Raw genomic sequence first — 24,085 nt, 5'->3', positions numbered from 1 at the left:
CTACACCAAAAGTGTAAGAGGGGAATCATGTTACTCACCAGCTTTCATTTACTTTCTAGTACAAAAAGGTAAACCATATATTTAATATAAATGAAGTAGACTGACAAAATAATATTTCATTTTAGAGACAATTATTCTCAAGCGATTCTCAAATTTCACTTGAATTAAGGAAATCTGGCAATTTATGAACAAAAAAACATTAAAACTCGTTATATGCTGTATTTCAATTTACTCATAGAGCATATCAAATATATTTTAAAACTACTTTGTCTTTCTTCAGACCTACAAAAAGAACTAACCTATCTACCGGGAAATCACATTCTGTAAAAATCTGGTTTGTTTATATTGGTCAGACTAATTACAAGTTAAGTAGTAGCTTCCGTAAATCAACTTTTAATATTGTTCTTTTTGATCATTTTAACTGAAGGGTCAGCAGCCTCTAATCACATGTATAATTGTTTTCCTTATTTTGATGTATTGGAATAGAGCTTTCTGCATTAATTACATCTGTCACTGATGGCCATTCAGGCCTTGTAAGTCCCCTTATTCCTGTAAAACCTGATTTTATGTAAGATTGGTTAAAAAAAGTCATTACCCCTTAAGTGCTTTAGAAAACATGGAAAACGCCAAACTAATTATTGCTGTTGGCTTTTCTTTTAAAGTATCTTGGAAGAATGTGCACAGATTTGAAACAGCTCTCTCCAAATGCAACTGCAAATTATATGAGGGTTCCAGGGCATCTGTAAAAAACCCACAGCATTTACCACCTACAAGTCTCAAAGTACAATAAAGGAAGAGCCGTGTCACATCTTTCTTGGGCTTCCCTTCCTTCAGCACCTCGACCCCAGCACCGGCTTTCCCTGCGCTCACACACCCAGCTCTGCGCAGTACAAGTGCTGTGTGTCACCCAGGGCGTAACTTCCACCACCGACCCATTCAAATTAACTTTGAGGGCGGGTGGAGGTTAATGTTAAGCCAGAGCTGTTCCCAGATACACTTTGTTTTGTTTAAAAACGTGTTGGTGCACAGGGGAAGGCAGGACGGGCGCAGGAGGCAGGGGCAGGACATGGGGCCACCTCTTTCTCGTGCTTGTCTGAAGCGCTCAGGAATGCTCAGGTGGGCAGTGACAGGTTTCGGGGAGGACAGCAGACCTTATCAAATAGGCTGGCTATACAGGCTCCCAGCGTTCACCAAAATCAAAGAGGAAACACAAAAGGGTAAACAGAAGCAAAATTAATGTTTTCTGACTTCCTCAGAGGCTTGTTTTTTTGGTTTCAAGTCCAATTTTTTACCAGTCACTTTGGTAACCTTAATTTTCAGGGTAAATAATAATGCAAAAGAGAGCTGTGTTTATTTACCGATCATCCATGAAGCTGAGCAGACATTGGCTCCTAATTTTGCTGCAGAAATTGTGCCATCGATGCAAATCATAGTTGCACATATGCCTGAAAGGATGGGCAAGCCAAGCTGGTATTGCTGCTTTAGGAAGTCCACACACCAAAAAAAAAAACCACCCAGGCATATTCAGGAAAGCACTTGCATATATACACAGGTTTCTGACACTAATCAGTGAACAGTCCTACAGCAAACAACCTCTTTCCGTAAGAACGATAACCCCAGAATGGTCACTATTTGATTCTATAAGTCTAAAGCAATAGTAACACGACAGGGAAGAGGAAAGGGCAGGAAATGTGCATATAAAATCCCTAAGGCAGACAAACTCCTAATGCAGTCCATATGTTCAATGGTAGAGTTAATGGGAAAAGTTCAGCACAGGTTATTTACTGATATGTGCCTTTAACTGTTATTCTTCACCAGCTTTGTGGACCTCCCAGTTTTGGGACAGCCCCTCTCCTCCACAACCTTTTCATTTGAGACGATTGTAGAGACTCTATAAACTTTATACAGTTTCTATAAATTAAATGGAATCTTTTTTTCTCCTTTGCACCTACTATTGTATAAAAGTGAAGAAAGTCACTCAAGTCTAAAGTTCCTATGCTTATGTATACAGTTTACTGAAACTTTACTGGGTTTACTGGGCAGCTAGAGAGCAATAACACCATTATAAAATAATAATTGCACACACCATATGGCAGGCCTGCACACAAATCCTATGCTGGAAAAGAAAGATGCCTGCTGTGAGGGTTGGATTCAAAGATGTAATGCGGGAAGTTAGTAAAAAGTTAGGAATTCCCATTTTGGTTCAGCTCAGCTCAGACCTTGACATAAGAGAAAAATTATAAAAAGAAATTTTGACCATCGCACAGAAGGTGGGTCTTCCATACTCTTCCAATAAGCTCAAGTGCAACAAGCTTTCACAGTAAGGTCTAAGGTGTTGCAGAGGCACAGTATTTACTGCTAATGCCATTTCTTCCTCCTTCAAACCTCCTCAAAGGTCACTACTGTTGCAATACCTCCAAGAAGCCAATCCCGTAACAGCCTCTACGTGCAACAGCAAATTGGAGATAGCAAATATTGATTTGCTTTTAAATACTATTTATTCTGTTGTTGTAAAACCAGTTATGAATAATCGTCTGGGGCACACCACCATGGGGCTGGGCATACAGGGCAACTATGGAACGTGGAAGCTGATGTGAGTGGAACACTTGTCAGTGTGTAATTACACAGCTTCAGAAACTGCTTGATTTCCATGCATGGACATTACTCCCAAAGCAAAGCAGAAAGTCACTTAAATTTGTTTCTACCGCTATTAGCATTTCATCCATGATAATATCATCATCAGATGACGTTAAAACCTTCATAACAGGCCAAGCAGGCTTTTAAATCCATTTGCAACTTACCTTCAAGGCATCTTGTTAAGTACTACTTTTGTAACATGCACAAAAGGCAGCTTCCTCATTTCTACCACAGGTTATTACCTCTATAGATACGAGACAGACCTGTTACTAATGTTAAGCAAGTTTCCAAGACACAAATGCGGTGTTGGGCATCTAACTGTGAAAGAAGATGCCCTGACTGCCCTTGGCTCCAGAGGCAATAACTTGCCAGGAGAATCATCCCATAACCACCTCATCAGTAACCAATGGCCACCACAGAACCAGCTCATAACCTTTGTGGCTCTGGAGGTATCGGAGCATCTGCCAAAGTCTTAGATCTGAAGAAACTGGAATTTGTTATTAAATGACAAAAATATATGGGCAAATGTATGAAACTGAAATACTACAACCTAACTCCACAATGAAACATGTGGTTCAGCCACCCTAAGTCTTGGGAAATGCAAATTCCTGCCCTTCTGCCTTCCTCACCCCAAAACCCCAGCTCACACAGACAAGCAATCAATTGGTCTCTAGTCAACACACACTGAACAATCTACCTTTGAAAAACCCAAACTCCAGGCCACTACATAAAATGAGAACTGGATTTTAAACTGGGGTTCATGGTGTTCCTGCACTGTGATTCAGCCTAGGTGTTTCTGATTACCAGCCATCATACTACCAAGTTTGGATACTGTTTTCTCTGCAAAATTCATGTCCACGAAGGAAGCCAGATTGACACCTTAGAAAATAAATTTTACCTAAAATTGCTCCTTTGTAATGTTCCAAGCATGTGCTACTATGTCTCAAACACCAAAGAGTGAGTTTCCAGACATGAAAGCCCATGTTATTTTTACAGATCATGACAAGGCTGCCAGCAATACCTTTAGCTAAAGAGAACTTTGTACATTTTTGTTTTAATTAGGTGGTTGTACTTTTGCATAGACCCAGACTGATGGCACTGAGTAGCCAGGCTGAATTTAGGTGTGAAACCAGCAAAAAGAGGTTGATATCTGACTTTAAGATTTGCCTCGATAAGCTTCTGTACACAATGCAGCTGGGACACAAGAATTCCAGCATGTTGTTCTACCTTTTTATTTTTTTTTTGCCTATATAGATACAAGCAATGTGCCATATGGGCAAATAAAGGCCATGCCATTAGTTACAATAAGCAGTCAGACATTAGATACAGGATGTGGATGTTGGGCACAGGATATCGACATCTGTAAGGAAACACAGATCCTTGTCCAGGAGACCTGGTGCTGTTCAAACACAACACGAGAGACAAAGTTCAGATGCAAAGACAAAAGCCAGGGCATATGGCAAGCAACACATCTGACCTGGGAAGGGCGGTTAGAGGCGAGCTGTGACCAAAAAAAAGAGGGGTAAGAAAAGGAGACTGGGTGTGGGACAGCTAGTGACAGCACAATAAATGGGGAGTTTAAGGTGAAATGTGTAAAATAAGACAGGGAAAAGTGCAATTGAATTTTCTACTTTTGTTTCATCTTAACACAGAGTTATGTTAAACACACTGAACTATGAACCCTGACAGATTTAATCTCTACTCTATATGTTTACAAGAGGCTGAAAAAATAACTCACAACATAAAACGACATGTAGATGAACACCTTCCTCTCAAGTCTATATGATTCAGTCAAGCTACACTGCTCAATGAGTACTCAGTACTTAGAAAAAAATCTCCATATTGGTAGGAGTGTGAATTTTAATGGCATACTCAAAGTATAAGGAATAATTTGATCCAAATTGCCTACAAAATTTGTTTTATAAGCTTCTGAATTCCTGGGAATTGTATATATTGCTTGTGCGCAAGAAACCCCCAAACAGCTTAAAAGATTAATATAAATTTTCTTTTTGATCTGTACAGGGGTTGAAGGCTTTGTTGTGTACCAAATGCCAATTTGATGTAATTTGGAGCACATGAAATATTAAATCTGGTTTTCTAAAGGAAACATTAACTACACTATATAACATGAGACTGCTCTCAAGTTACCTCCTACGAAATAGGGCCTCTAAGTCTTCCAGATGAAGTTGTTAAGTTAATTGTTTGTTGAAACTGACCCATTTATTAGGGTCCTTATTAAATTTCTATGGCAGGTGTTGAAAGCTTGAGGCTTTTTCATTCCATCAAAGTTGCAGAGTCTGAGTCTTAGTGGTTCAAAATTCTTTAAAACTCAGATTCGTGCTGCAGAACACAAACATCACAAGATCATGGGCATTACATTTTCCTTAGCTGCAGCTAAATAGGTTTCTTTTCAGTTCTATGTCTGGTTACAGCAAAATATTTACTGATGCAATTGGTATATTAGGATTACATGCACCAGACAAATATTGCAGGATGAATATGAGATTTCTAAAAAACTTAGTGCTTCACTTCTCATAATGTCTGAGACAGATGTTCCTCTTACCAAAGCATTAGAAAGATGAATTCACGTATAAATTCTACTGGGCTCTAGAAGAGAAATCCTACATAAAATATTACCATTAGAGCTGATCAAAATAGCTTCCAATGAGAGGGATTTATTTTTCCCCCTTGGAAAGTAATTTGGTATTGGCAGATGGTAAAGATTCCCCTCCCTGTACCCTTCAATCACAAGGAAGCATCTTTGTTGTCATCACTTTTTATACACGTGGAAAATGATATTTAACAGATTAACAAAACTTCTCATTTACATACCAGGAATATTCTTATGAAACAGAATTTGGCAATTTTAAAAAACAGAAATACAGTTCTGAACACTTTGATTGACACAAACATCATTGTTTACTGGGAAGGCTACTGGACCTGATAAAGTAGTAATTAGGTTAAATTCAATGGATTTGGAATTGATCTTAATTGATCTTAAGTGATTTAAGTGCTGACCCGGCAAGGGGTTTTCAGACAGTGCACACCACCTCTTGTGGTATATTACATGCTGTACAAGGAGCATAAAACCTCCTTCTATACATGAAAATGAACAGAATTTGCTATTACCAGCAATGGCCATTAGGAGCAATGCACACCGATAATATCGTGGTTCAGGAGTTGCTCCTAGCCCAGGGTTCACCATATTCCAGTGCTGATTGCTGCACTAATACTGATTTCTGTGAACAGTTCACCTCCTGGGACTGCTGATGTTTCTTGGGGGTATTTAGTTCTCGAGCTCTGCAGTGGGCAAAACGTCCAACACCTGCCATTGCCTGAGTGCTGAACTCTGCTTCAAAAAGCAATGCCCAACTTCCATTTCCACCTCTTCTTGCAACTTTTCTACCTACTTGAGTCTATCAGGGTTGGTTCTCTTAATTGCTCTGAAATAAAATCAGGAGTGCCCTTCTGAAAATAACAGAATTGTAGTCCGTGCATTCAGCCAGGTACCAGTTAGCCCTGTCTTCTGGTTAGTTACAGAAATGACTCTTGAATCAACTTCACACCAACATGGTTTTACTAGCACTAGCACTTTCCCTCCCACTGACATGGAGAAGAATGTCTCATACCTAAACCAATATCTGCACCAATATCTATCTATCACTCCTAACTGAAGATCTCGGTGCTCATCCTCTACCATCTAAGAATTAAAGAGCAGCTTCCAGAAGCCATCCTGCCTCAAACAAGTAAAGGTGAGTCACAAAGTCCAGTCCGTTTCATCTCCACTGCTCTGCATTTACCTTTATTTGTTGTGGCAAACCTAGAAAGCCTAGACTGTGAAACATTCCTTATTGTTTATGGTTTTTCCTTCCAGAGAGGAAAAAAAAATCCTTTTGGCTGCTAATTTTTTTGAGACATCAAAAGCTGAAATGCAACAAGATATTCTGCTTTACATCTGTTCTGACAACAGTGCTAAAGCCTGAATAATTTGAGATGAGCAAAGAAGCCCAACAAAACCCACACTATGTGTCAGGGTTATTTCTTGACATTCAGAGTCATATGAGAACTAGTGTGTGCCCAGAATCCCACTGTTTCCTATATTTGTCAGTTAATGTTAATAGGTTGGTGGTTAACTTGACTTTTATGCATTTGACAATGTTGTAACTGAAACGGTGAGTAGAAAGAAGACAATGCAGGCACAAGAGACCAGCAGCACATCCTGGGAAGCTTCCTGAGCTCCTCTGCAAGAGTCAGTCTCTAATGCAACATTTGAACTCTCACAATTAGTAACCAGAACCTTCAAAGAACTAGGAGATGGTACAGAAGGGCTGAGGAGACAACTGCCAGAGACATATAATCTTCTTTGAAATTTGCCTTTACCTGTGGGAGACCTGTACTTACAAGACAGTAGTTTCATTTTCTAAAATCAGGTAAGGAAAGGCAACCACAAACATGGTGTGACACAGAACTGCCTTGCAGAAGCCAAGAAATCACAAAGAACAGCCTGTTGGGGTTCCTGTGGCTTCTGGATCTTTCTTTTCTGCTTCCCTCATTGTCCCCAAACAACTTGGGGGCACTACCCAGCCAAGTACATTATCCAAAACAAGAAATAAATGCTTATGAAACCTTCTGAGCAGGACAGCACAGCACTAGAGAAGGTTCAGAAGTAACAATTATACATGGGCAGTACTGCAAAAACAGTATTAAAAGCCAGAAAGGGTAATCCACTGCATGGACCACTAAACCTACTGGTATGCTCAAGGAAGGAAGGGGCCTCAGATGTGTCTCCCTACTGAAAAACAGACAGAATCACACTGAGTTCTGCCTCTCTCCCACTCATCCACACCTTTAATGTCTCTTATCAAAGCCACTAAGCAGAACAGAAGAAAGAGAGTGAGAAGCATGGTAGTCAGATGAATATTGGAAACATGCAGAAATACATGCATCTCTAAAAGCAAAAGATTGAAGAGATTTAGGGAGATTAATATTGAGTAGCAAAAAATCCTGTGGCTTTGGAGGAATAAGCAGATGCTCTGTCCATGTGGGTCAGATACGTGATCTGAAGTAGAGGGTACGAGGCCGTTCTTGGAGGGATGGAGAGGAAAGCAGAACCAAAAACTCAACATAAGAGACACGAGCTACACTGTAAGGTGCTGTGTCACAGAGAATGGCAACTGCTATTTAAAAATGGATGAAGGCAGAATGTAAGCTGCCCAAGTTAGATTAAAATAGCTAAAAAGCTGAACTACAGTAGAAGTCCTTGATAAGATGCAGTGGATACCCCTGAGGAGTTGCCTTTTGTCTTAAGTGACCTTCTAGGAGGTATGCTTCAAGAGGGTTACACTTGCTTATCCAAGAAAAGGGTAGCTGCCACAGAAGAAGATACAAGCAGATCAAGGATGGCAAACTTGTCCGTGTTCAACTAAGTCAATTACGTAGCTTCCCTCACAAGACTCTGACCCTAATTCTTTCCCCCTCTAACCCTAACACAGGCTTTGTCCCCTCTGCAGAAAGTCCGGTCCTCTCAGTACACTGCTGAGCACTGCTCTAGGTAGCATAACGAACCATGAGTTGCAAGTTCTGGGCATTATTCTGGGTGACGCTATCCAGCTGACAAAAGTTAGCAGAGAAATTATTTTTGTGAAGACATCAGCAGTCTTTCTTTGCTCCAGCAGGCTTTGAAACCAGGCTATAACGTGTGAAGATCATTCGGAAATAGCATTGGCACAGCTTACCAATTAATGAAAACTAGGTGTGAGACAAACCCTTGGCCTGGGCTTGGACTGAGGCCTGCTGTAACACACAGGATCCCAGTTCTTCCTACGAGTCTCCCAGAATGTGGCAATGCAGCCCTCAGGTGACCAACTGTTGCTCTTGATGGAGGCTCCACATTTTCGGCTGTATGCCTGAAGGCAGGTTTCAGCAAATCTGCCAGGATGAAAGCCCAAGGAAAAGAAATGTGTATACAAGTTCTCTTGTGCTGAGGATCCAACACTAAAATAGTATGATTTCGCGGCATTAAATCAATGCCATCAAAAAAACAGAGCACAATGAGCTGCAGACACTGCATGCATCAACAACACTGATGCTGTCATGCCTCCTGCCTCTGTCATTAAATAGCTCACTTGTAACCCCCAAGAAAATCACCACCTTACTCCTTCTGTAATTTTTGCAGCTCTTTTCTAAAATTTAAAAAAGAACAGGGCAGGAACAATGAAAACTCACTTTCTCCTTCATGGCCCACGTGGAACATCTACCCAGAAGAAAAAGCAAACATAAAATAATTTGGACTTAAGTGCCAAGCAAATATTTTTGTTATTTATGGACATTTACAGAAACAAAATTTAGCAGAGCGGCATTCCTCAAGTACATAGCAAGATAATATTCTTTCAAGCAAAAACCCATTACCATATAGCTATACTCTGAGTTTGCACAGTACCTTCAACTCGATGAGCTCTGTGATCCTCCTTATCAAACTTTCACATCCCTGGGGACAAGACATAGCATTGTCTCCTCTTACAAAGGAGAAAATGGGAGCACCAGGAACTTCAGGGACTAATTGCCATGCAAGGAACAAGCCCTTCATTTAATACACTCAATGGTGCTCCTTTGACATCACATTTTTCCAAAAGGCAGGTTAAAAAAAACCCCACAACACTAATGGGAAAAAAAACCTATTTTGTTGCTTTGAACTGTGCTCAACATGCATAACGATCTAACGATCCCTCCTGAGATGTGTATAAGAGATATACTTCAAAATGGGACGTAAACCATTTTATTTGCTCTGTTAGCTTGTACTCAGAAGAAAAGTAATCAGATATCCCAGAGAAAGGCAGGCCTTCAAATATATGCCATAGTCCATAGCACAAGAGGAATAAAGGCACTTTGGAAAGAGAGGGAGCTTCTGTCAAAGGGTCTGGTTTCTGCAGCCTTTTGAGTCAGTTCTCTACTTTTATTTTTCTTTTAATGCCAATTAAAATGATTTTCTCCAAGCTTCCTGGTGCTCTTGGCCACTCCCCAAGACTATTACAGTGATGAAGACAAGGAACCATTCAGTCGCTGCAGCGTGCTTGGTGGGACTTCAAAGCTGCACCACGCAGAAGCACAGTTTCACATACCCTTTAAGCCAGTACAGATCCACACTGCCACTAAAAGGCTTAGCAAACGCTTTAGCTGGCACAAGGGAGGGCATCAAACAGCTTTTTGGCAGCAAAGCTGGCCTACTGTGTACATCAGCCCTTATATGTCTAGACACTACCACATTAGCTCATTCTTCCCCCTAACGCTGCTCTTGCACTGCCTTGCATCGCACCCCAAGCCTGAACGACAGGATTCTGTTTACTGTGTGTTCCTCACATTTTTTATCCATTTGCCACATCAAACCATGAACGTTGTGCAATGGGAATAACGCGGAGCATGAGGACTGACAGCATTCCTACTGCTGTAGGAGTCAGAAGAGCTCTCATCAGCCAGCGCCTGTTCCGCCTCTTTTTCTCACTCTGACAGGCACACCTGCTACTTCCACCACAGACGACATGTGTATGTGCTCAGTATGGTTAATAGGTGATACATGCATCTTCCTTAGGCCTGCAGGTACCTACAGAGCTAGAACGTGCATGCTTTCCAACAGGAAAATCACTGTTCAGCCTCCATTTTTCTTCATCTGTAGGATATGAGATGGATGGATGAGCAACAGACGAGGACAGTGAGGACACGGCTGCTTTTGGAACTACACACTCCAGTTCCTTACAGCACCTCAGCTGGACAATCCAGTAAAATAGGAAAAGACACCAAAAACACCAGGAAGGTTGCACTGAATGCAATCTCTGATGTCAGCAACACCTTACCAACAACACTGAGATCAGCTGAATTAGTACAAGCATGGACATTGAATTCTGGGTGACAGAGAATGACGAGATGCTCTCTTCACCGAGGCCATGTCTATGCTTAGACCTAGAGACTTTAAAGCTGGTTTAGTACTATTTGTATAAGACTTGTATAAGATTATTATGTAAGATTATGATTATGATTATATAAGATTATTGTTATATAAGATTCTTATTCTAAAAACCCCATGGATCTCACAGTGCCTTGCCCTACAGCATTCAGCAACCACTTAGTTTTGAGAGCCTGGTTTTAAGGGGAGAACTCTTGTGAAGAGTTTCTACTCTTTACAGCTGTATGGAAAGACCTAAGGCAACACAAACATTTCAGGAATATGAGACCTGACTCATGGGTTTTGAGAGCCCGAGTCCATATATCTCCAGTGTCTGTCATTTTGGCCTCATGGAAAGACATTATTAAGTATTCCAAGGACTCTGGCAGCCTTGAAGTGTGCATGGCAATGAGCTTCATCAAAGCACTCACAACACACAAGGTATAAGTTAGACCAAAGAACTGAGTAATCATGACTAAAACATGATCATACAGTCAGTTCCCCTCAGGATTAGAAACACAATGAAATCTTCATAGAGAAAAAAAAGCTAATCAGGAATGTAACTACCTGATTGCAGCCTCTTGCATGGCAACAGGGAAACAGTAAGTCTTTAAGCAAAAGATGCTACTTTGAAACTGAGGTTATCATTAAAAAAAATAAAAGGACTTTCAATGCCAAACGGCATTTTGACTCTGCCACAACATATTGCTAGGAAGGTCATGGATACCACAGTGTGATCTCCATTTAAAAATACTATATAGAAGATGGTGAGGAGAAGGTTCAAAGTCTTAAATGCCTGAAGGAAGCCACTGCAGACCTTGGGCTAATTTCCATGATCTCTGTGCTTCTCATCTTTAACAGTGGAATGATTCATGCTTTGAAAAGATCTTGAAATTAAATCCACAAACAATGACTGCAAAGGCAGTCAGATACTGTGGTGACAACTACACAGTCAGGCCCTAATGTTTAGAAAATAAACAATTCATAAGATGATTTTTGTGATGCATCGATCTAACAATATCACAACTGCTGATCGATAACATCATTTACACAGCCAAGAAAGGAATGCCAACAGGACCTGATACAGCAGCGTGCCACTCTAGTGCTAGTTCTGTTTGCAGCTGCCTAAGGTTCAGCCTCAGTGCAGCAAAGTTGCAAAGACGGCAACACCTTTTACCTCCTAACCCTATGATGCTGGAGAAAAGGTTAGAACTAAACTTCATAGGCAGACCATTCTTCCCTTGCTCGCCAGTGTTATACTCATAAGCAAGTCAGGATGGGAATTTTGTTTAGTGCAACTTCACTTGGAAAAAGAGAATTAAATTTTTTATGATGATCTTTTGGTTTATTTCTCCATTAATAATAATGACTGCAATTTAGCTGTAAGAACGGCTTTGAAAATATACCTTCTCTATTTCAATTTATTTCTACAGCTGCAGAATTACATTGTTTAACTTTTCCTTCTTAAGTGGATTTCCTTTGCCTTCGGCTCCCATTTAATAAAGTGACGAGTTTACTGAAAACAGCCTTCGCAGTTTTAGTGGATTAGTATGGTAAAGCCTAACTTGATTGAAAAATAACTTCACTCCACGTTGCTTTACTGCCAGTCAGCTCACACTATTGACTACAGCTGCGTCTGGCTGCCAGACCAGTTATTTCACTTTTTGTTTGTTTTCAAACGGTCAGCAATAGCAATACCAATAACATGCACACTGTTCATTTTCACATTCTGTGGTGTGTGCAGAGTAGGTGGAAACCATCTGACTGGAGACAGGTTGTCAGAGGAGGGCTTTTCCTGCTTTGCTGGAGATCAGCAGGTGATAAAAGCCAAGAAGGCAAGTATGGACCAAAGACGGCAATATAAATACCTACAATTCTATGACAGATGAAACACATGGGTGGCATTTAAGTAGGAAAAGCTTGTCAGAAATCCCTAAGCACATAATTTAATCAGGATTTGATGCTGTGGCACCACAACACCTCTGCTAAGGTCTGGAGGTGCTTCATCCCCCGCTCAGCTCACAGCGCCCTGGGCACAGCCGTGTCCCACAGAACGGCCTGGGCAGCGCCCACAGCTAAAGACGGGCACCAGGAGTCAGGTGTTATTTGTCTTCTAAAACAAACAGATTGAATCCCTACTCCATTTTATTACGACATAAATAACAGTTACTCTGTTCTTTCAACGCTGAAAAGGTTTAATTTTATAGCTGTTTTATGGATGTTCACATTAAACTTCACACATGTGAGCAAACAAAGACTCTTTGACGTTAACAGATGAGAAGCAAGGACCACGAGCCTTTCAAACTCAAAAGCCAAACTTTATCTGCCCTCTCCTACCTTGATCAGAAAACTAAAAATGGAGATAAATGCTGACTTCTATAAATGCCAGTATTGGCTTGTATGTCTCTGTCGGAAAATAATAACAAATCCTTTTACTTCTGTGTCCACTGAACATAGGATTTTAAAGTTTAATTATGTAATTCCTTCCACTTAACATGCTGCCAGTCCAATTTCTCCATTAAAGAAATAAAATAAAAAATTATACAATCTAGTATAGAAATACAATCTTACAGAAAAGGACATGTTTTTGTCACAGACAATGTGCAGGCAAGAAAAACCTTTTGAGTTCCTGAGTAAGTAAATCCCAATTTACAAAACAATGACAAAAATATTTACACAAGTTCATCGTATTTGCAATTTCAACAGAAACCTCCCTAGTACAAAGAACATAAATTTTGTTCACTTCATGAGAGCCAACAGTCTTCTAGAGAACTTGCCTAGAAAAGAAGGTGCCAAGGGGTTAAGAGATGAAACTGTCTGGTGTCAGGAGGACGAGCTAGTCAAAGGAAAAACTGTCAGTCAGTACAAACTGGCCCTTTTTCTCTGGATTTCTAGAAGCTTAATAAATTGTTCCTTACAAGGTAAGAAATTATCACTATGCTGATTCTACAAACAAGTTACAGTTAATTGACTTGTCTAATCTCACACAAGAAGCCAAGTTACATCTTGAGCCTTGCTCTTGATGTCACACTTTGCATGTTATGTAAGGATATGCTTAGAAAGAGCTGATTTGATTTCAGTTGCTATGCAAGTGATGGAGCTCTAAACTGCAGCTTGTGTGGGCCCTTTTCTTAATGAAATCCACTGAGATACTGGACTCCACAGTTAAAATAGGTTTTACCATACAGGTCTGAAACAGATAAATCTGGAGCAGAATGTACTTGCTATAAAAAGTAGGGGGGGGGAAAGTCTTCAAAATTACATTTGTCCCAAGAGTCACATAAAATTTCATGTCTCAGGGTTGTCTCTTAGAGAAACTAATGTTTCCCTGGAAACATGTTTCTAAATACAGTTGCTCCAGTCATATCTTGTACTAACAATTTGTTCCTCAAGTACAGAGATGGGCTTATCAGTGCTGACTTAGTATCCCTGAAACTTGCCTGCTGTGCTCAAATCTCATAATTTCTCAGGATTCATCTATTTTTAATAACTGGGAGAGCAACAACAGTAACCTGTGGTCCAAGTTATTTCCAAAAGTCAATGGATGCAAGTCCTCATGCATTAGGAGGAGCACTAATGGATTTTTGACTTCTGGCATAAAAGTAGGGACACGTTCCTGCTAAACATTCTTCAAAACTGAGACAGCTGGTGCTTGAACAGGCACTGCAGGCACCTCAGGAAAGGGACCGTACCCTGAGTTCGTATCGTGCCTGAAGCACCAGTCACTTCTAAAAAAGGGACCCAGAGCAGCCCCAGCTAAGCAATGATGAAATGTACATTTCTGAGGAGCTCCTGAGAACCAGTGGAGGAAATCCATGAAGTCACCATGGTGCTTGGATTTAGGAGATGGGTTCTCTCCTTGCCCAGGCACTAATGTAAGCATTAGTCTTAGTTTCTTCAAGGATAAAGCATAAATGCTGGTGAATACTTCACTGTGAGACTGCAAGACGGAGCTGCATATTTCCAGCGTCCCGTCTGGTTACCCTGCACTGAACTTGTTGCCAATATCCACCTACAGCTAGGAGGTAGCGCTGGTCCTGGCATGTTTCCTAACAAGATCTCCAAGTCGCAGTGGGTTTGGCAGAGTGTTTGCTGTTTGGTATATCTGCATAGGAATAGGCGGCTCTGAAAAAAAAAAATGGATGGGTGATATCAGCCTTTGTCCTGTCTTCTTTATGCTTTACCAGAAGAGGAGTGCTGGACGACATCATGCTAATCTCTTGTGACTACCTTCTTGGCAGATGGATTTTTGTCGGTGACAAACAATTATTTTACCTTTTGATATAAGAGAGGTGGCAAGAGAAAGTTTATTTGATCTGAAGAAAAAAAAAAGACTTAAGATTTGTCAGAATATTTTTTTTCTCTTTGTGCATGGTCTGCAACATCATGAGTGGTGCTGAGAGAGACTAATTTGTTGTTGTCGCTCCCAGCAAAAGAACTAGGGAACATCAAATGAAAACATCAGGGGGCAGGTTTAAAAGCAAAATAAAGGAAACTGCCTCTTCATACACATCATTGTTGCATTGTAGAAGTCCTCACAGCCAGACACTGTGGATTCAACACATTTACTGAGGGCTTAAGGGAAGGTGAGTCACAGAAGGGAAATCCACCCGTGCTTATTAAGTACAATGTACTCCATTCTGGCTCTGGAAGTCCCTGGTTTGCAAAATGGCTGCAGACGAAGAAACTGTGAAAACTGCTTGTCCTGTTCTTACAATAGGTACCCCATTTTGGCCATTGTCAGAGATACTTGGCTAGACAGACCACTGGTGTGACTACACAGACTCCAGTGCATTCTTCTGTTGGGTGAGTGAGTCGCAGCAGCGGCACAAGTCGCATTGCTAGGCTGAACCAAAAGATCACTTGGAATAAAAGGCACTGTGAGATAAAGAAGAAGTGAGAAATCTTTGTAGTCTCATGCTCATATAGCAATCCATGGGCTCATGGGAAGGTGAGAGGTTTCAGTTTGGTTTCTTTTTTACTATTGCCCGCTCTGTCCAATCTACTGCAGGGCATCACACTGCAGACAAGTAGATCACTATTACCCTATTTGACATCACTTTACAGTCTTCTTCGAATGATCTTGGATGGTACCACCCTTAGACAGAAACACTAAAAAAAAAGAAGTGGGGAGGGTGAAGGACCTGGATATGACAACTCTTTTGGCTCCAAGAGCTTTTCGCTCACTTTTACTGGTAAAAAAGTAAAACCACTTGTTAAAGTCAACTCTTTTAACAAATTACATTATTAATTTAAAATGTATTACCCTATTTATAAAACAGCTGGCCTTGTTAAACCAGCCGTCTGTTAATAAAACAGCCATGAAAAATTTCCGCAGCGTGTGTCTTACAGGGCGTAGCTGTCACTGAGCCCGTGGGTGGGAGGGAAGTATTGGTATCCAAAGTTGGACACACACAGAAAAACCCCTACTGTAAGCATAAGAACCAAAGTAAATAAATAGGTCTCCTGTCACACCCTGAAGGTTGCCACCACCCAGCACTTGCCAAGGAAAGCACATTCCAGATACGAGGCCCTTCCTTGCCGAGACAGGAATGCCACAATTACTCCCAGAAACAAGTGTAATCCATCAGACTCCAGATCTCTGTGGGAAATGGAAAGCCAGAAATAAAGTCAGGAAGGTGATGCAAAATTATTCTCAGACAGGTCACCAGAGAGAATATTTTTGACCAGAAACAGTCTGCCACATCTGGACTACAATTCAAAGAGCAGTTACTTTCTCTTACTCACATAGTGAGCACTACTTCACTGATGCAAACACTTTCTAGAGATTTATTTCTCCACACCCTTGTGCATCTATTTAGTTCAGCCTGTCCTCTAATTGCATCTCAGAGATCAAAAAATGCCACTTTTGCCTGCTTTAGCTTGGTCTGACCAGGCTGTATGAACAACTCTCTTCTTCTCCTTCCTTCGTCAGGAGACATTCCTTGCTGAACAGCTAGGGATATGGAAAATGCTGCTATTAGAAGTTTTCCCTAATCATGTAATTCCTTGAAAGACAAGGTCACCATTTGATTTAATTGCTTTAAGAAGGAAACATTGCAACACCAACTGAGTGTTTTTAAAGAAATCTGTAGCTTCCAGGAGTGCTGGCACCTACTGTCCAATGTACTTGCTGTTGGCCCATAAGAGCATCCCGAGACAGAGAAGTTACCTGGGCAGAATTGTCAGTCAAATACCAAGCTAAGAATTTGATAAATTCTGCCAGTGTGGTGCTATGACAATGTTCTTTTAATACAAAGCATCTCATTGCGACCTCTGTTCTTTTCTGAAGGAAAAAAAAAAAAAAAAAGAGTAGTATTTCTTAACTAGTATTTTTTCAGAAATTGCACCTGGAGCAGAAGAACCCCACAGTTATCAAAAAGGACTCCGCATTCTTACTGAGGAAGCAGTTCAGTCCCCAAGCACGGCAACTACCTATCTCATGACCTACACGTAAAGTGCACATTCAAGCACTTTTTCCACAAAGTCGCCTGTGCTACACTCCCAAGGACGTGTCCCATTCAGTCTATCTGCCACCATGTGCAGCTTCTGGGCAGGAGCTTCTTGCTCTGTACTCCTTAAACCTCAAATGATCTGCATCACTCTGGACACACTCATCGGCAGTTTCTTAAGGCTTTGAGACTCCGTATCCACTTCAGACATGTAGATGAGAGGGTGGAATTGTTCCACACCAAAGAACACTGTCAGCAATCCACATATTTTGGAGAAGACATTTCTTTAACGACTTACAGTTTCTCAGGTTGTAGCATGGATCAATGGCCAGTATGGCATACCTGAATTTTCACCTTCAGTTTCGAAGCACCAGCTTGTGCTTTTCCCTTAGATACCCTTCTAGTGCTTGCTTCAAATTGTACCAAAAGATCCATGAAACCAAGTTAACATCTGCAGTTCTCTGTAGTCAGGAGGTTAATAAGCGACATCTGCGATCCAGCATACTCATTCCTGGTTTAAAACCGGGAAACCCTCTACCCTGAATATAGTTGATGGTATGAGTAGTATCAAGCATATTAGTCCTTGAAACTGGATTATTTCTGTCCTCTCCTCGGCTATTTTAGGCAGAAAAAGAAGTTTCTTTCTCATTATGAAGTTACAGATGCAATGAGGCCTAATTCAACTATCCATGTCCTCTGGGCACCCATTTGTAGATGCATGCCCTTGTGCTGCACGTCACCACTGTCAGCGTCCCAGATCACTGTCCCAGATTTGTACCCTCCTTCCAAAACTGCCGAGAAACTCTCTGCTAAGTCTGTTCTGTCAAAATGATCCCCATCTGCTGAACCCCCTCTGCAACCACAGTGGCCGAGCCATGACAGGAGGTCCCACACTGGTGACAGGGCAGACCCCAGGAGCAGGCATACTGTGGCTGGAGCTCCATGTCTGCCCAGAGCTGGGTTCCCCAAACCCTGCACACAACCCGTGCTGCCCTAAGAAGATTTCTGCCAGCCCTGGACATGCATGGTGCTGCCCTTTCTCCCTTGCCCCAACCTGCCATGAGTTTTACTTCATATTTTGCATCCCACCCTCTAAAATATGTACAGTGGACAAGATGCTACTTCTGCCCTTGTTAATCTCTTCAAGTTCCTTTAATTGCAGCCTGGAAACTTTTTCCACAGTCATGGCTGGTATTATTTTAGCCTCTCCCCAAAGAGTTCAGCTGCCTTTGCTATTTACAGGCATTTCTCTAGGGTTGAAACTCAGTTTTTCCTGGGACATAGAGTCACATGTTCCACATATTATCCCACCATCCATCTCTCTTCTGCTTCTTGAATCAAGTCAGAAAATAAAAAAACAACCTGCATACCTCTCTTTCCCTGAAAAGTACATTCCATCCCATTAAGAACTGATGCAACAAATACTTCAAATAGCAGAAAGAAATAGTGCAGATTCACCAGCTTGTCATCTCCTCCACCATTCTACCATTAGACAATAAAATTAAGTAAGGCACTTTTTCTTGTTGTTCTCCGATGGTTCTCCCTGCACTCAGGTTCTGTTCTTGTTTCCACATGCACACAAGCATTTTTTGCCAAGAAGCCCCTTTTTTCAGGTACTTTCTGCTGGATGTATAGTCTTTCTAGCTATCATTACTTTGCTTTCCCTTTCTATTCTTTATTTGCTAAACTGACGACTTCAACTCTATTATGCATAGTAAGTACCAGAAAAGATCATGTTTCAGAAAAGACAAGAAAAGGCTGGTTTCAGAAAGACCTGGGCTAATCCCATGAGCAGCCTGTGGAAGCACTGCAAGGATGGTTTGTATCTCACTGGGTGCACACGGACTGTCTTGCTGGTGCTCTCCAAATTCCTTCTCGCTGTAACCTGTGTTTCTTCCTCAAAGTTGAATGCAAATTTCTCCATCTTGTTTTTCAGCAGTTGTTGTGGTTCCTCATAGACATACTATTCCTCCATCTTTCTCCGGTTTTGGTAATTAGACCTCTAGTAGGAACATCCTTTTACACCCTTGTAACAAAAAAATCATCTCCTTTCATTCAAGAGCAAGGAAAAAATGTGGATGCAAACCGCAAGCATTTTATATTTCATTTTTTCTGCAGACGTGTGAAAAGCAGATAGAAGAACAAGCACAGCAGACCAGCATTGTAAAGAATTCCAAGATATAAAAGGTTCCTTTACAAAAGCAGCATTATGTTTTTAAACTGATTTTAGTTTAAATGTTTTCAACAATTAGGAAACAGCTATGTCTGCCACTTCCTTTAAAAAGCGTCACTCTCATCAGTAAGCACATTATTCCTCAGCTGACTCAAAACTATTTATTACGATTTCCGAAAGGACATGAAGGAAAGAAGGAAGGAAGGATTTATGCACATTATTAAGCATATATCCATCTCTAGATTCTCTCTTCATATCAGTGTCAGTATCTCTTCATATCAGTGTCAGCAATTGACCTTATTAATGTTTACAGATATATAAAGGGTGAGTGTCACGAGGATGGAGCCAGGCTCTTCTCGGTGACAACCAATGATAGGACAAGGGGTAATGGGTACAAACTGGAACACAAAAGGTTCCACTTAAATTTGAGAAGAAACTTCTTCTCAGTGATGGTGACAGACACTGGAACAGGCTGCCCAGGGAGGTTGTGGAGTCTCTTTCTCTGGAGGCATTCAAGACCTGTCTGGACGCCTTCCTGTGTAACCTCATCTGGGTGTTCCTGCTCCAGCAGGGGGATTGGACTGGATGATCTTTCGAGGTCACTTCCAATCCCTAACATTCTGTGATTCTGTGATTCCTTATATTTTTGTAGCTCCAAAGAAAGACTGTCCAATCCAACTGCAATTTACCAAAACTTTAAGTTTCTCTAAGTTTTGGTTATACTAAGTTTCAGATTTGGTTTGGTTTGGTTTGGTTTTGGTTGGTTGGTTTTGGTGCACTCAGTGTACTGAGTTTTATTGAATCATAAGGAAGGAAGAGATCTCTTGAATTTTTAACCGGTTTATTCTCTCTGCCTATCAGAAGGAACATTTTTATTACAAAAGCCAAAATCTAATCCTGCTAATTGCAAAATATCTTTAAACTGTGAACAGGATATGAGCCCGGCAGCCACGTTTGCAGACAGACACCTGAGACTCCCCTCCTGGCACAGAAGCAAGAAAGGAACGAGATAAGAAGGTGCCACAGGGAGACTGGTGCTGTTCATGGGAAAGGACAGATATCCTGGTGCACCTCTGGAGCCTGAAGTGTTACTTGGAGATTTCAAATCACCTACATGTTAGAAGCCCAAACAATATACCTGTTGTTTAACAGACTGTTGAAATGACTCACTGGATATTTCTTCAGTAATGTGCCAGTGTTTTCTGGACATGGTGTTTGTTTTTTGTTTTTTTTTTTTTAATAGTATTATTTCCATCATCTTTTATTCCTTTGCCAGCTTAGTTTTTATGCTACATTCTGAAACAGCTGAAGTATTTGATTAATGCACCCTACCCTTATAAAAATGTCATTTATTTGTTTTAACATTTAGTGATGTTCCAAGACAGAAGACAAGAAAAGAAATTAGAGACGGTGTGACTTTTTTTCCCCATATGCATTCAGTTTCTCTATTTTCCCCAGTAATTTGGGTCCCAAGTGTAGGTTTTATATTTTTTCCAGAAAATCATTCAAAAAGATAATCATAACACCAGGTTGAGGCTGGTTTCCCTAGCCAAGAGTTTACCACCTAAAAGCTTTGCAAAGCAAGGTCAATTTTGAGTTCATTTTCATTATCTTCAGATATAAACATAGTAACTTAATAGCATAAGCAGCAAAGAACACCACTGTGGTTCAACAGTACAGTAAATCCACCCTAAAGCCTGTAGAACCAGATTTTTTTTAAAACCCACATCATACAAAATGCTGAACTAATATAAACTTAATCCAGCAGCTTTATTACTTAAAACATGTTGCAAGGTAACTTTGTTCCATCAAGTTTTAGAAGCCATCAGTTTCTTATCTAGCCTCCCATAGCTGGCACGTAAGTGTAGAGCTGCCAAACTCTTCATTGCACATTCTGGTGATTTCAGCAGAGAAGCGAGCTCGCGCGTGATCTGGATCATCTCTGTGTTATATTATTATACAGTCACAACATATATTTAATATTAACAGCTATGGGCTAGGTAGTGCTAAAATAACCCCTGGTTTTAATGAGCTGGGGCATTAGGAAACACTTTCTTAATGAGTTAGGCTGTTACACATTAGCCTGTGCACCAGGCCCTGGCATCAAACAGGAGGGAAAAAATTAATGTCAGGTCATCTTGGTTCATCTTGTATTTTAGCACAGCCAGCTGTTATCCAACCCAAGACAGCCTCAGACTCCTTTTTATACCCACTGAGGGTATCCAAATGCAGAACAAGAACAGCAGATTCTGCCTGCCCCACTTTGCCCTCAGTTATTTGCTGATAAATATCTGGAAGCAAACTAAAGCATTTAAAGCTGTAAATATACTGGCTGGGGAGAGCCTGGATCAGAACTTATTCACAAGGGAAAGGGTACTCTCACGGAAGGCAGCAAGCGACAGTCTCTAAAAGCAGAGAAGTTTTATCTACTACTTTTAATCTGAATATCATATTTGAATATGTTTATAACTAACTCAATCACACGTCATTCATTATTACCTGGTCTTGGAAACAACGGTTGTAATTAAAACACTAACCTATCTCTCCAACTTAGAAATGTTAACGTAGATGGATTCAAACCTTCATCCTGGGAAGCAATCGAAAGCAAAAATGCAGAAATAGAGGAATACATGCCTACAACAGTCTTCATCAGCTACATAATATGTATCTTATTTCACTACTGCAAGTCTGAAGTACTAATCTGGTATCTCATCAGGTAGAAAAGACCCAACAGAATGATGACTTGCTTTCTCCTTGTCATTTAGTGCTACATGACTAAACTTGATGTGTAGGGCCACATCTGGTTTTTTCCCTACCTTTATCACGGATTCATAGTTTACATACCGGACGAGGGCATGCAGATAGCCCTTACCCAAGATTTGCTTAACGTTCTCTAGCAATTCACAAACACAAATGGCCTGTGCAAAGTGGGAGATAGGGAAGAGCAGTCTGAGTCCTTTTGTGATTCTATGGGAAACCAGATGCAGGATTTGATGCCATCTAAAATTAACCTGGTGGACAAAAGGGTTTATTTTAACTTGGTCACTCAATCCAATACACCGCACAGTCATACTAACACATGTGCTTGTACGAGCCAAGGGGGAAAAGGGTGTGTTATAGCTCTGCCTGTCTTGGCAGCAGCACTGGCTTATTTCTATTTAAACTGTATGTAAAAGTATGTCTTAATAGCCCTTGAGCCATTTTATTTAGTCTCCTGAGTCATACATACATCACACAGATTTTTGCTGCTGTCCAGACTGGAGACACTTCATAAACAAAGCATGAGTCGTCACACAGGATGGAAAATTATGATATGTCTAATCAAATATTCAGTGATCCAATGGCTGTATATAATAGTTGTATTTTCAGTCCAGTAGTTACAGCAGAGGATTGCTGAGATATGCTACCAACATGAGAGAAGCAAACAAAAGAATTTGTCTCCATGCACCAGTGTCACCACCTTTCATAAGCACTTTGTAAGGTCTCGGGATGAGAGTTAGTATTTGGATTGTGTGTCTATGAAAAAATAATGGACAAAAGATTCTTGAGATTCTTAAAAGCACTTAAAAATGTAACACAGAGCCGTGATACAAACCAAATAAATGTATGTTAACACGTTGGCTGTACATTCTCTCCTGTGTGTTTGCAGGGCTGCTCCAAGACTGCATGCCTGCACTACAAGAGAAGTTCTTCTCTTAAGAGTTCATTCAATTTCTCTCTCCCTTCTGTCCCTAATCCTTACCTCCACCTATCCTGTGATAAGCCACAGAATAAAGTATACGTACTGTTGATTTAGAACAGTAAAATTACACATTTTGTTAGCTGCTCATCCCAGACCTACTCCCAATGATGTAAATGGAGGAACTTGTTTTGCCTAAGTGGCTGAAGACGTAAGGGTCTAGAACCACCCTCCCCCTTGCTGCCTTTGCCTTTCATTCCTGCCCCTCTGTATTGCTGGTGCTGATTTCCCCTTTCAGTCTTTGATCTTGGCTGTAATCTTGATACACATTTATCTGTTCCTCTTCCCTTCTCTGTTTGTTCTTTCCGTCTCACAGCAGATAAAGTGGCACATATCTAAAGAGGTAGTTCCCTTCCTTACCAGACAACAAGTTAGAAAACCAGAACAATGCATAACCCATTTCTGATGGTGCTCTGAGATAGCTGTGGTTAGAAGAGCATTACAAATACTTAGTCACTCCAGCTATAACATTTCAGGTCAGGACAAAATGAACAAAATGCCCCTCAGGCATCTATGTACTATGCTGCCCAAAGGCAGCAGCTGATGCTCCCTCTCAGGAGACCTGACAGCAGGGTTCAGTCCCTGCTCATGCGTTAAATATCAGAATCACAAGGGGCTGCTACCTTTTAAATCCATCTAACCATAGAAGGATCCTTTATATTGCCTATTTCCTATCTGAAGGAATGAATAATAGAAAGGCAGTAGGTATTCTGTACAAGAACTAAATGTTTAGTTAGGAGCAGAACAAAATCTAACAGATCAAGACTTTCATATATAAGAAAAAGCTTAGAAGAGTCACAGATCAATCACTCGGACGTGCGCAGAGTGGGCTGGCAGCGGAGGTTTGACGCATACAGCGCACACCCACGGCTCCTGAGTCACACTGGATCCAGCGGGGTAACGTGTCCCCAGCCCTGCCTTGCACAGGACTCGCACAGCTGCCCTCTTTTCCCCACGCTGGTGGTAGGTTACAGGTAGATGAAGATTCCCTCTTTTACAGTTTAATTTTACAAGCTGCTCCAGGATGAAATATACCCCATAGTTAAACAAGAGCTGCACTCAGGCTGTGGGATTTGCCTTGCATTAGCTGCAAGATGCCACACTGGTAGAAATGAAACAATAAACTTATCTTGTTCCGATGACTTAAC

General features: G+C 40.9%; 1 protein-coding gene across 1 annotated transcript in view; it reads right to left on the bottom strand.

Moving 5' to 3' along the window:
* The window catches only part of CLMN (calmin), a 74,827-nt gene that overhangs the window by 24,180 nt on the left and 26,562 nt on the right, over positions 1–24,085 (bottom strand). The gene's annotated exons all lie outside the window — the stretch shown is intronic.

The sequence above is a fragment of the Columba livia genome, chromosome 5 (assembly GCF_036013475.1).
Source record: "Columba livia isolate bColLiv1 breed racing homer chromosome 5, bColLiv1.pat.W.v2, whole genome shotgun sequence".
Classification (NCBI taxonomy): domain Eukaryota; kingdom Metazoa; phylum Chordata; class Aves; order Columbiformes; family Columbidae; genus Columba; species Columba livia.
This window is presented reverse-complemented; position numbering and strand designations above follow the sequence as displayed.